Source organism: Pan paniscus, chromosome 5 (genome assembly GCF_029289425.2).
Source record: "Pan paniscus chromosome 5, NHGRI_mPanPan1-v2.0_pri, whole genome shotgun sequence".
NCBI lineage: Eukaryota > Metazoa > Chordata > Mammalia > Primates > Hominidae > Pan > Pan paniscus.
This window is the reverse complement of record NC_073254.2, coordinates 97,162,454-97,175,507: the sequence shown is the minus strand read 5'-3', so window position 1 is coordinate 97,175,507 and position 13,054 is coordinate 97,162,454.

Genomic DNA, 13,054 nt, shown 5'->3' with positions numbered 1-13,054 from the left:
TATATTGTGTGATGCTTAGGTTTTGGGTATGATTGAACCCATCACCCAGGAAGTGAGCATAGTACCCAACAGTTAGTTTTTCAACACTTGCCCTCCCACCCCCACCTCCCTTTCCCCTTTGGTAATCTCCAGTATCTATTATTACCATCTTTAATTCTGTGAATACCCAATATTTAGCTCCCATTTATAAGTGAGAATTTGTGGCATTTGGTTTTCTGTTCCCGTATTTATTCACTTAGACTAATGGCCTCCAGCTGTATTCATGTTGCTGTAAGGGACATGATTTTATTCTTTGTATGGCTGCATAACATTCCATGTTTTATACGTGACACATTTTCTTCATCCAATCCACCAGTGATGGACAGCTAGGTGGATTCCATGTCTTTGCTACTGTGAAAAGTGTTGTGATAAACATACAAGTGCATAGGCCTTTTTGGTAGAATGATTTTTTTTTCATATATGTCTAGTAACAGGATTGCTGGGGAAAATTGTAATTCTGTTTTAAGTTTTTTGAGAAATCTTCAAACTGGTTTCCACAGTGGCTGAACTGATTTACATTCTCACCAACAGTGTATAAGCCTTCCTTTTTCTCTGCCAGCATCATTTGTTTTTTGACTTTTTAATAATGGCCATTTTGATTGGTATGAGATGGTATCTCATGAATTTGATTTTCATTTCTCTGATGATTTGTGATGTTGAGAATTTTTTCATTTGTTTCTTGGTCACTTGTATGTCTCCTTTTGTTGGTTCATGTCCTTTGCCTACTTTTTCGTGAGGTTGTTTTTTTCTTGTTGAATTGTTTAAGTTCCTTACAGATTCTGGATGTTAGAACTCTGTTGCATGCATAGGTTAGAAGTATTTTCTCCCTTTCTGTGTGTTGTCTGTTTACCAGGTTGATAGTTTCTTTTGATAAGCAAAATCTCTTTAGATTAATTAGGTTCCCCTTGTCAAGTTTTGTTCTTATTGCAATTGCTTTGGAGGACTAGGTTATAAATTATTTCCCAAAGCAGATGTCCATAATGATGTTACTTAGGCTTTCTTCCAGGATTCTTATATTTTGATGTCTTACATTTAAATGTTTTACATTTATTTTTTATTTTTTTTGAGATGGAGTTTCACTCTTGTTGCCCAGGCTGGAGTGCAATGGCACAATCTCGGCTCACCACGACCTCTGCTTCCTGGGTTCAAGTGATTCTCCTGCCTCAGCCTCCTGAGTAACTGAGATGACAGGCATGTGCCACCACGCCCAGCTAATTTTGTATTTTTAGTAGAGACGGGGTTTCTCCATGTTGGTCAGTCTGGTCTTGAACTTCCAACCTCAGGTGATCTGCCTGCCTCAGCCTCCCAAAGTGCTGGGATTACAGGTGTGAGCCACCGCACCCAGCCTACATTTAAATCTTTAATGCAAACCGAGTTAATGTTCATATATACTGAAAAGTAGGGGCTCTGTTTCATTCTTCTGCATATGGCTGGACAGTCATGCCCGCACAATTTACTGAATAGAAAGTCCTTTCTCATTGCTTAGTTTTGTCAACTTTGTGCAGCTTTATGTGTGAGTTGTCTATTCTGTTCTATTGGTCCATGTGTCTGCTTTTGTACCAGTACCATGCTGTTTTGGCTACTGTAGCCTTGATGGTTTAAAGTCAGGTAATGTGATGCCTCTGGCTTTGTTCCTTTTGCTTAGGATGACTTTGGCCTCTTTTTTGGTTACATATGAATTGTAGAAGAGACTTTTATAATTCTGTAAAAAATGACATTGATAGTTTGATAGGAATAACATTGAATCTGTAGATTGCATTGGGCAGTATGGCCATTTTAACAATATTGTTTCTTTCAACCATGGCCATGGAATATTTTTCCATTTATTTGTGCCATCTCTGGTTTATTTCAGCACTGCTTTGTAGTTCTCCTTTTACAGACCTTTCATCTCCTTGGTTAGATGGATTCATAGGTATTTTATTTTTCCTGTGGCCATTGTCAATGGGATTGAGTTCTTGATTTGGCTCTCAGCTTGAATATTATTAGTGTATACCAATGCTACTGATTCTTGTATATTGCCTTTGTATTTTGAAACTCTACTGAAACTATTTATCAGTTCCAGGAGACTTTGGGCAGAATCTTTATGGTATTTGATCTATAGAATCATATTGTCAGCAAAGATAGATAGTTTGACTTCATCTTTTCCTATTTGGATGCCCTTCATTACCCTCTCTTGCCTGATAACCTGGCTGGGACTTCCAGCACTATGTTGAATAAGAGTAGTGAGAGTAGACATACTTGTCTTGTTCCAATTCTCAACAGAAATATTTCCAATTTTTGCCCATTCTGTGTGATGTTGGTTGTGGGTTTTTCAGAGATTGCTCTATTTTTCTGAGGTATGTTCCTTCAGTGACTAATTTCTTGACAGCTTTATCACAAAGGGATGTTGGATTTTATTGAAGGCTTTCTCTGCATCTGTTGAAATGATCATAAGGTTTTTGTTTTGAATTCTGCTTATGTGGTGAATGTCATTCATTCATATGCGTACGCATATGTTGAAACAACCTTGCATCCCAGGGATCAAGCTTACTTGATCATGGTGAATTAACTTTTTGACGTGCAGCTGAGTTTGGTTTGATGGCATTTTGTTGAGGATTTTTGTGTCTATTGTCTTCAGGGATATTGGCCTATAGTTTTATTATTATTGTTATTCATTTTGTGTTTGCCAGGTTTTGGTACCAGGATAATGCTGGCTTCACAGAGTGAGTTATGAAGAGTCCTTCCTCTTCATTTTTTTTGGAATAGTTTCAGTAGAAATGGTACCAGCTCTTACTTGTACATCTCATAGAATTCTGCTATGAATCCATATGGTCTAGGGTTTTTTCGGTTGCTAGTTTTTTTTGTTTTTTTAATTAATGATTCAATTAGGAGCTTGTTATTTGTTCAGGGTTTGAATTTCTTCCAATTCAATCTTGGGAGGTTGTGTGTTTCCAGGAATTTATGCAATTCCTCTAGATTTTCTGATTTATATGCATAGAAGTGTTCATAATAGTGTCTGAGGGTTTTTGTATTTCTGTGGGATCAGTTGTAATGCCTCCTTTGTCATTTCCGATTATGCTTATTTGGATCTTTTTTTTTCTTTATTAATCTAGCTAGTGGTCTATTAATCTTTTTTATCCTTTCAATAAACTAAGTTTGGTTTCATTGATTTTTAATAGATTTTTTGCATCTTAATTTGGTTCAGTTTTGCTCTGATTTTAGTTATTTCTTTTTGTGCTAGTTTTAAGGTTAGGTTGTGCTTGTTTTTCTAGTCCCTCTAGATTTGATGGTAGATTGTTAATCTGAGATGTCCAGGTAGGAATTTAGCACTATAAACTAACCTCTTACCACTGCTTTGCTATGTCCTAGAGATTTTGGTATGTTGCGTCTCTGTTTCATTTATTTCAAAGAATTTTTGGATTTCTGCCTTAATTTTGTTGTCTATCCAAATGTCAATCAGGAAGAATTTGTTTAATTTCCATGTAACTGTGCAGTTCAGGGAGATCTTCTTGGTATTGATTTCTATTTTTATTCCACTGTGATCCAAGAGCGTGGTTTGTATGATTTTGGTTTTTTTTTTTTTTGAAATTATTGAGATTTGATTTATGGCTGAGCATGTGGTTAATCTTGGACTATGTTCCGAGTGCGGATAAGAAAAATGTGTATTCTGAGGTTGATGGGTGGAGCGTTCTGTAGATGTCTATTAGGTCCAATTGGTCAAGTGTCAAATTTAACTCCACAATTTATTTGTTAGTTTTTTGCCTCAATGATCTATCTAACACTGTCAGTGGGATATTGAAGTCCCCCAGTATTACTGCTTGGCCGTCCAAGTCTTTTCATGTATCTGGAAGTAGTGGTTTCACAAATTTGGGTGCTGTAATGTTGAGTGTATATATATTTAGAATAGTTAAATCTCCTTGTTAAATTGAAAATTTTATCATTATGTAATGACCTCCTTGTCCTTTTTTGTTAGTGATCCTTTAAAGTCTATTTTATCTAATATAACAGAAGCAATCTCTGCTCTTTTTTCCCCATTTGCATGATAGATCTTTCTCCAATTCATTATTTGAAACTATGAGTGTTGTTATGTGTGAGGTGAATTTTTTGACAACAGCAGATGGATGGGTCTTGTTTATTTAACTGGCAACTCTTTGCCTTTCACATGGGGCATTTAAACTGTTTACATTCAAGGTTAATACTGATATGTATGGCTTTGATCCTATTGTGATGTTTTTAGCTGGTTGCTTTGTAGTTTCTATCATATGGTTGCTTTATAGGGTCTGTTGGCTATGTACTTAAATGTGGTTTTATGGTAGCCAGTATCATTCTTTCATTCCCATTTTTAGAACCTTGTATCTCTTGTAAGGCTGGTCTAGTGGTAACAAATTTTCTTTGTGCTTGTTTGCCTGGAAGATTTTATTTCTTTTTTCACGGATGAACCTTAGTTTGGTAGGATATAAAATTCTCACTTGGATGTTCTGTTTAAAAATGCTGAAATAGACCCATAGTATCTCCAGGCTTCTAAAGTTTCCGCTAAGAAGTCTGCTCTTAGCCTGGTGGGGTTTCCTTTGTATGTAATCTGACTTTTTATCTATCTGCCTTAAGGATTTTTTCTTTAATGTCAACCTTGGACAGTCTGATGACTATATGAGTTAGTGATGTTCATTTCATATATTGTCTCTCAGATGTTTTCTGAATTTCCTGTATCTGGATGGCTATCTCTCTTGCAAGATTAGAGAGATTTTTACCAATTTCCTCAAATATGTTTTCCTATTTGTTTACCTTTTTTCCCCTCTCAGGAATTTCAATAATTCATAGGCTTGGTTACTTTACAGAATTTCAAATTTCTCAAATATTATGTTTGTTTAAAGTGTTTTTTATTCATTTTTGTCTGACTGTAAAAGATTGATTTTCAAGTTCTAAAATTTTTCTGCTTTGTTCAGACTAATGATAAATCTTTCAGTTGTATTTTGAAATTACTTAAGTTTTTTTTTTTTTTTTTTTCAATTCTAGAAGCTCTGCTTGACTCCTTTTTAGGATTTTTATTTCTTCCTTCATTTCCTGGATTGGGGTAGAAGTTTATTTGTGTTGATTTTCTACTTTGTTTTAGATCTCATTACGCTTCCTTGCAATCCATGCTTTGAATTCTTTTTTTTTTTTTTTTGGCTTGAGTTTCTTTTTTTTTAATTTTGTTATTATTATACTTTAAGTTTTAGGGTATCTGTTATTTCTGAGTTTCCATTTTGGTTAGGAATCATTACTGGAGAGATAGTGAGATCCTTTGGTGAATCCCACATTCAGATCTTTCATGGTGCTAGAATTCTTGTGCTTACTCCTTTTCATCTAAAGACACGGGCACGTCTCGTTTTTGTAATTATTTTCATGCACGTAGGATTTTTTCCCTCCTTTCCCTATAATATTATTGTTTCCTTTTACTTTCCTTTTTTCTTTTTCCTTTTCCCAAGGTGGCGTGACTGTAGAGAATGCAGGGTAGGATATATTGGCTTTGCTTCTATAACCGTATGCACTTCTTTTATCAGATTTTGTATTGGGCTGTGCAGTTTGACTTACAAGGCAGTAGAGGGTGCTTATGGGTAACAGCTATCTGCAGCCAACATAGCTAGGTGTATACTTAATCTTTGTTTACTGGGTCTCAGAAGCTCTCTGTTACCTCAGGCAATGGGCTGATTCATGGAGTGCACAGTGGTCTGAGCTCCCTGCTCTACCCTGGGAGGTTTGAAAAGCAAAATAAATGTGGTCAGATTAGGCAGGCCAACCTGCAGGTCCTCCAATGGCAGGCACAATCACCAGTGCTGAAGGAGAATCCAGAGGACAGACACTAAGCAACCAGAGGCGAGCCTAGACATGGACCTAGGAAACTTCCTAGGCCCCAAGTTCTCTTTACAGAAAGTGGGGCAACCTGAATTCTTAATCCAGGATAGTGAGTGCTCCAGATTTATGGATAGCTGCCTGGCCATGAAGCAAAGAGGACCCCTGTGCTCCAACACACACACACACACACACACACACACACTCACCCCAGGATCTCGGCACAAGAAGGGTGGGGTGGGTCAGGCTGGTGATTCAGGCAAGCATGTGCTCTGAATGCCTGAAGATCTGCTTGGGGTTGGGGCAGAGAGGGTCCCACTGCACCACAATCTGCTTCCATGAAGGTTGGGGTAGCTTAAGCTGCAGGTTCAGGCAAGTGAGTGCTCCAAATGCCTGGAATTCTTCCTGGTCATCGAGCAGAGAGGGCTCCACTGCACCATGATCTCAGTGGAATAGTCTGGGGTACCTAGCAATGACACATGCAGAGTGGCTCCAGGTCATCAAGTTGGCCTTGTCTTCGAGGCCACTTGTCACTCAGAAGAAACCACGGCAGTAGCAGTTTTCCTATCACCCCAGGTCTGTGAGAGGGCAGAGCACAATTCCAGAGTTTACTACTCAGCTGCTTTTCAAAATTCTCGCTGTTAAGTCCCCTCACTCACTCCAGAACAAGTGCTCCAATCTCTTGCCCAAGACAGAAATGTCCATACAGCCATGCTGTCGGGTTGCCAATGAACAGATGACTTTGTATGAGCCCGGATAAAAAAATGGCATATTGCTCTGAGTGCTAGATCTGGAAAAATGCCTGCAGCTTCTGGTGTCATTCCCTTTCAGTGCCTCCAAGCCTCTCCCCAAGTTAGCACCAGCACTTGGGAGAAAGTACTCTCCCTCAGCCTGGGATGCTTGACTCTTCAGTGGAAAGGTGAGTCACAGAAGGAGGCTCTCTGTCTCTTTCACATACTGGGGTTTCACTCACTTTTATCAGCTAGTTGCTGTCATGGGGGCTGTTTGGCTATGTTATCCTCCCTGGGATCTGGAGTGTCCATAATTTTAGTGTGTTCCTATTTTCCTTTTTGAATTAAAGCTCACAGAGTTGATGTTTATGCATTGTCTCGCTATTTCCAAGTAGCCGAGGCACACTAAAAACCTCTAATCCACCATCTTAGGGGGAAAAAAAAAAACACAAACAGTTTAAATTTACAGAAAAGTTGCAATTATAGTACAAAGATTTCCCCTGTGGACCATACCTAGTTCTCCCTATAGTTTCCCCTACTTTTTATTACTATGGTATATTTTTCACAAATAATGAATAAATCATAATACATTAGGATTAACAAAAGTTTATATATTATTCAAATTTTTCAGTGTTACCTAATGTTCTCTTTTTCCTCTAGGATCTCATCCAGATAACACGTTATATTTAGTGTCTTAGTTCCTTAGGCTCCTCTAGACTGTGAGTTTCACAGATCTTCCTTGGTTTTTTTTATGACCTTGACAATTTTGAGGGGTACTGGTCACGTATTTTATGGAAAGGTAATTGGCTAGAGTTTGTCTGATGTTTTTCTCAGTAGCAGATTGGGGTCATGGGTTTTAGAGAAGAAGAACACAGAGGTAAACTGACATTCTCTTCTCCTTAATTTTAAGCTGCATTCAAGAGTACAACTACCCCACCTCCAAGCAGATCTCCAGGCATTCAGAGCACATGCTTGCCCAAACCAGCAGCCTGACCCACCCCACTCTTCCTGTGCAGAGGTCCTGGTGTGTGTGTGTGTGTGTGTGTGTGTGTGTGTGTGTGTCTTCGTGTGGGGGGCCCTCTGCTGTATCACCAGGCAGATACTATCAACTTGAATTATCACAGATGATGCTAACTTCACATACCTGACTGAGATATTGCTTGTCAGATTTCTGTAAAGTTACTCTTTTACTCAAGTTCCTCTTTTTTAACTGTAAAGTGTTTTTTTCAATACTTCTTTTTCATACTGCACCTCTGGGAGAAGATCACTATGCGCAGCCTAAAATTAAGGAGTGGGGAGTTCTGTTGCACCATAAATGCATGTACATAAATTACTCTGGATTCTTCTGTATGTGATATTTGTTTAATCTGCCCATTTATTTATTTAATCATTTAGTTAAATTAATATGAACTTATGGCTGTTTGTTTTGCATTTTGTGTTATAAACCAGTACGCTTTTACTTATTGCTAAATTATTTCCAGCTTTGGCCATTGAGAGCTTTTTCAGTTGACTCCTGTGTCCTATTGACATACCCCCATTAATGTGTGTGACTCTGTGTGTGTGTGTGTGTGTGTGTGTTCGTTGAAGCACTTTCTCTCTTTCTGGCACTATAAGATGTTCCACAGGCATCTTGTACATTCCCTGCCTTAGCCGTAGAATCAATCATATCTCCAAGAAGTCCTGGTTCATTTTATTGGAGAATGATGTTGGAAAGAAAGATCTGGGCACTTGGAGCATTCATTGCCACTGAGGAACCCTTGCTTCTAGGCCCTCTCAACTAACAGAGGAAGGGAATATATGTGTATATAATAAGTTTTATATATACCTATATCTGTAAATATTTACATATGTATTCCTCTGTATTTCTTCTGTGTTTGTATTATACTGATTACACTGATATCTCCAACTAATTCACTGCTTCATGAATCATACAGGTTTTCACCCCTTACTTATCTGAGCTTTTATAAAACTAATTATTAAAGTGTATAATCATATTATAGAACTGTTTTTTGTACTTCAATATAGGGTGATTGAAAGGGAAGTTTGTGAGCATTTATTTAAAAATCTATCATTTAACAAATATAAAAACTGAGGCATATAGTCTGCATTCAAAAGAAAATAATTAGAGAATTTCATTTCACATATCTTTAAAATGACCTATAAATAGAGCTTTTCTAAGAATAAGTTGAATATATTCTGCTCTCACCTAGGATAATGCCTCTTGTCATTGACTTCTCCCTATGTTAAGTAAAAATTTCCTATCCTCCACTCCTTTGGAGCCTCTGAAAAGTCTACATGTCCCAGCACCTTTACAGTCAGGCAGGGAGTGACAGTGATACTTCTAGGCTGAAGGTGGTGAGTGAAATCCCAGGTGACCTTGCAGCAATCTCTTACCCTAAGGGGAAGCAACAAGTATAAATTTTTTGTCTTGCTTTTGTTTATGTAATAGATAATAAATGGCAATTTATGTTAACATTCAGCCACTTTGAAATGTTCTGTTTCAATTTTAGCTTAAAAAATCACACATTATACATAACCTTTTATTATTATTGCTATTAAATTAAATGGCATTTATAGTTGAGTGGTTGTAATTCTGGGTATATTGAGTGATTCTGGAAATAAATGACAAGTTTTGTAATGACAATTTAATGGTATTGAAAGAGAAAATACCTGCTAGTAGAAATAAGGGATATTTTTGGGGGGATAATTTTTCGTTGTTTTTAGCACCTAGATTTAGCACTCTGAAAGGGTAGAGCCTATTTGTCAATTTAGGAGAATTCCAGGGGAGTAATTTCATTCTGGTGGAAGACTGTCAGATGCAGTTGAAAATTGAAATGGCTAAACTAGAGCTCATAAACTGGTGACAATAATTTTGAAGTGGATACATTTAGGCAAAATAAAAAGAGATTTTACACACACACACAACCATCATTATGTACATAACTAGGACATTTTAAATTTAAATTACATCGTAGAAATAGTTGCTCAGAAAAGTTCACCTATCGATACCCCTGGAGAATGTGTAATCGCTTGAAATTATCTTAAATTGTATTTGATAAAGTCTCAGTGGAAACTTATATGTTTTGCTCAAATAATATTTTGTATTAAATATAGTTTCACATTTTCATTGTCATAAAAAGAGACTCTCACTCAAGTCACTATGAGGTTTGACATTGAAAAGACAAAATAATACATACATTGATTCCTACTAGACAGCTGGAATCTGAAAGCTCCTGAAGAATAAATAAAACAACAAAAACTGAGCCTGGAAAAAGTAATGGAATGGTATTTTTTCTAACACAATCCTTTCAGACTATATCAGAATTTCCCAAAACAAATAAATTCTTCTCTGGAATGTTTCTGAAAATCAGAAGAAATTTCAGAATACTTTTAGTTTAAGTTTTATAGATACTAAAATTAAAAAATCAAATGAAATCAGTTCAAAAACAAACCTCTTTGAACATCGAGTACTCACAGATGGAAAACATCTGGGCATCATATTTGAGGAGCACACAGGCAGGGAAAGAACACAAAGACCAAGTGTAATCAGCACTCTAATAGAGCCTGGTATTCAGTACTAGGAATACAGCGATGTATTCCTACATCTCTGTTTTGATTACAAGGTCTGGTTACAAGGTGGCATGAGGGGAAGAAGATAGGAACAGATAAAACAGCAAGGTTTTATGCTCTCAGTTCATTGTCCAACAATTTAATACACAACTCTTAGACTCTCATTACACTAATCACTAAAATAATAAAGAATTGAGAACAATAAAGAACAAAAATGATTGCTGCCATAGTGCAGTCTTCCAGTGAGGACATGACCTTGTAGACACCTCACACTAAAATAGGATCTTAAAATTCGGGGCCCTCTGAAGACCCTGCTTTTTGGAATAGAGGATTTCTTCTTGAGAAATTATTTCATGTTGTATATTTGACTGAAATAAGAAATTTAAATAAAAGATACAATAGAAAACTAGAGACTATTTAGAGAAAAATGTTGGGCTTGAATTTGTTTTACTTAAGAAAACACAAAATGTCTCCATTACCCATTCAGATTGAAGACATAAGCTGTTCATCTATCATAATGATTTTATTTATGTATTTGAAATATTAATAGAAGGATTTAATAAAATATAAGCAAAAGATGGCAGCAGCCTAAGAATTTGGCAATGAAGGAAATTATATTTTTCCTTAAAAGGTAAAATAAGCATACAAGATGAGAAGAAATCGTGAACATTACCAAAAGGGAAAATATGTTTTGATCCTTGAGGACAACTGAATGGATGAAAAGTATATGAACTCAGATAAGTGGAAGAGTAGAAGAGATAATGGTCAACAAAAATAGTCCAGGGAGCAACCAAAGAATTTTTAAGTGTGTTATGTATGTCTGCCCCCATCACAGAAAGCAAGCTTTAAGAGACTAATGACATTAAACATTTAAAATATGCAAGTGACCTTCTTTGTTCTTGTTCCGCGCTTATTAAGAATGCTTCTTTTAATTTGAATTCCCATGAGCTGCCTTTAAAAAATATTCTCAGCCAAGTCACTATGAGATAGTGATGTTTCTGGACAGTTATTTGTCTCATTGTAAAGTATTAATATAAGGAATCTTTTTTGGTTTTTGTTCTGTTCTTCGGGAATATTTCATATCCCATGAAGTGCTAACTTCAAGACAGTTACAGTTCAATGATAGACATATAGAAAGAATTATAATTTATGTTTCTTAAAAGAATAACTTTTTGAAGCATTTGAGCAAAAGGCCACAAAAATGGCAAGCTGAACACCACCTCAAAGAAACCACAACTCATTTTGGTACCACTTGTGTTAACTAGAGAGATGAGGAGAAAACGTTCTAGTAGTAAAGAGGCATGATACCTAGGAAGGAGTAAACATAGGACATAAAAGCTATGGATTCTTACTTTGATGTCTATTCCAGGAGATGTTTGGATAGCAAACGTATTAGAACACTAAAATTCCTCCCAGTATTCCCATTATGCCTGTATTCAAGGTTTATTTCAAGTTCAGATATACAAATAAAGCCTTGGGTTCTCTGTGATCACAGAGAGAGTAGGAGATGGGAGTTTTGGGGAAAGCTTCCCAGCAGCTGAGCATGGGCTGGGCCATTTCTTCATTCCCCCTGTATTTAGCTTGCCCTTAGTAGGCCAGTCTGCTGTGCACTGAGATACACTACGTGGAGCTGTACTTCTGTGAGACTATTACCTTCTCCTAAACTAAGAGCTCTGCAAACAGTCTTCAACAGATAAACTGCTTTAGCTAGTGCTCTTAGAAAGATAGTAGGAAGTATAATGTGGAATGGAATGCTTAGAAAGGAAGTTCTATGGACTGCTGTTGCCATTCTCAGTGGAATTAGGCAGGACAGCAATGTTTGGAGGTCTAAGCATGGCCTGAAGTGGTAACCCACTCTCTGAGCTTGCCTTACCACTCCTCATTCTCTGGTCTGTGGTAATTTGCAACTATGCTGAATTTCCTTTGTTTGATTAGATTGAAAAAAGAGAGGGACAATATACAATTTTTAACTGTAAAAATAATGATTTTAAATGATTTGAAAGAATTAAGTTCTAGATAATTGTAAAGCTCTTCGTAATAAACTGAAAATTACCCCGCACCTTATAGCTTCAGAGCTGGAAGGGCCTTTTGAGAGCTATTTAGTTCAAACATCTTTTTTCACAGATGAGAAATTGGATCTCCAGTTGCTGAGGCTTGGAAGAGAAGATATGGGAAAAGAAAGCTCATTCATAATTGAACAAATGAAATTTGAGTTTCTAGTAAGATGTCTGGTGGGAAATATTAATTAGGCATTAGGAAATTTGATCACAGAACAAGGATTCTTCCTCTTTCTATATAGTATTTATTTTGGAACAATTTTTTTTCCAAAATATTATGGCTCTGATAAGTATCACACATGTGTTCCACCAAGAAGGATTATATTTCTCTATCTATTAGGAACAAAGAAATTAAACTAATATTACTCCAAAATTTTCCACCAAGTCCTTTCTCTCTAGGATTATGTTTATGAATCTGCAGCAATTGTAGCTTTTCCTGGGCCTTCCTTTACTCTTTGAGAGTTACTCTCTAGAACTTCTGAACACAGTTCTTTTTGTAGTAGCCACATCCTCTATGTAAGTGCCTGAAGTCTGTGAATGCAGAACATGCTGCTGTGGGCCTCCAACTTCAAAACACAAACCTGCACAGCTGTTTCAATATGCATTGCTGGGGTGAAAAAGTCAATTACAACATAGGAGGAAGGTTAAAACCACATATTTGTCCCTTTCTCCATTGTTCAATTAAGAAAAATGTATCCTAAAATGAAGCACACTTGAAGCATTCTTTTATGGAAATGTCCTGGCTTCAAGTCCTATTTTGAAACCTAATGATTATCATTTCTGGTTTCCTATTAGAATCACTAAAGTTGTTTGTTTGATTGTTTGTTTTGTTAAATGCAAATGTCTGAC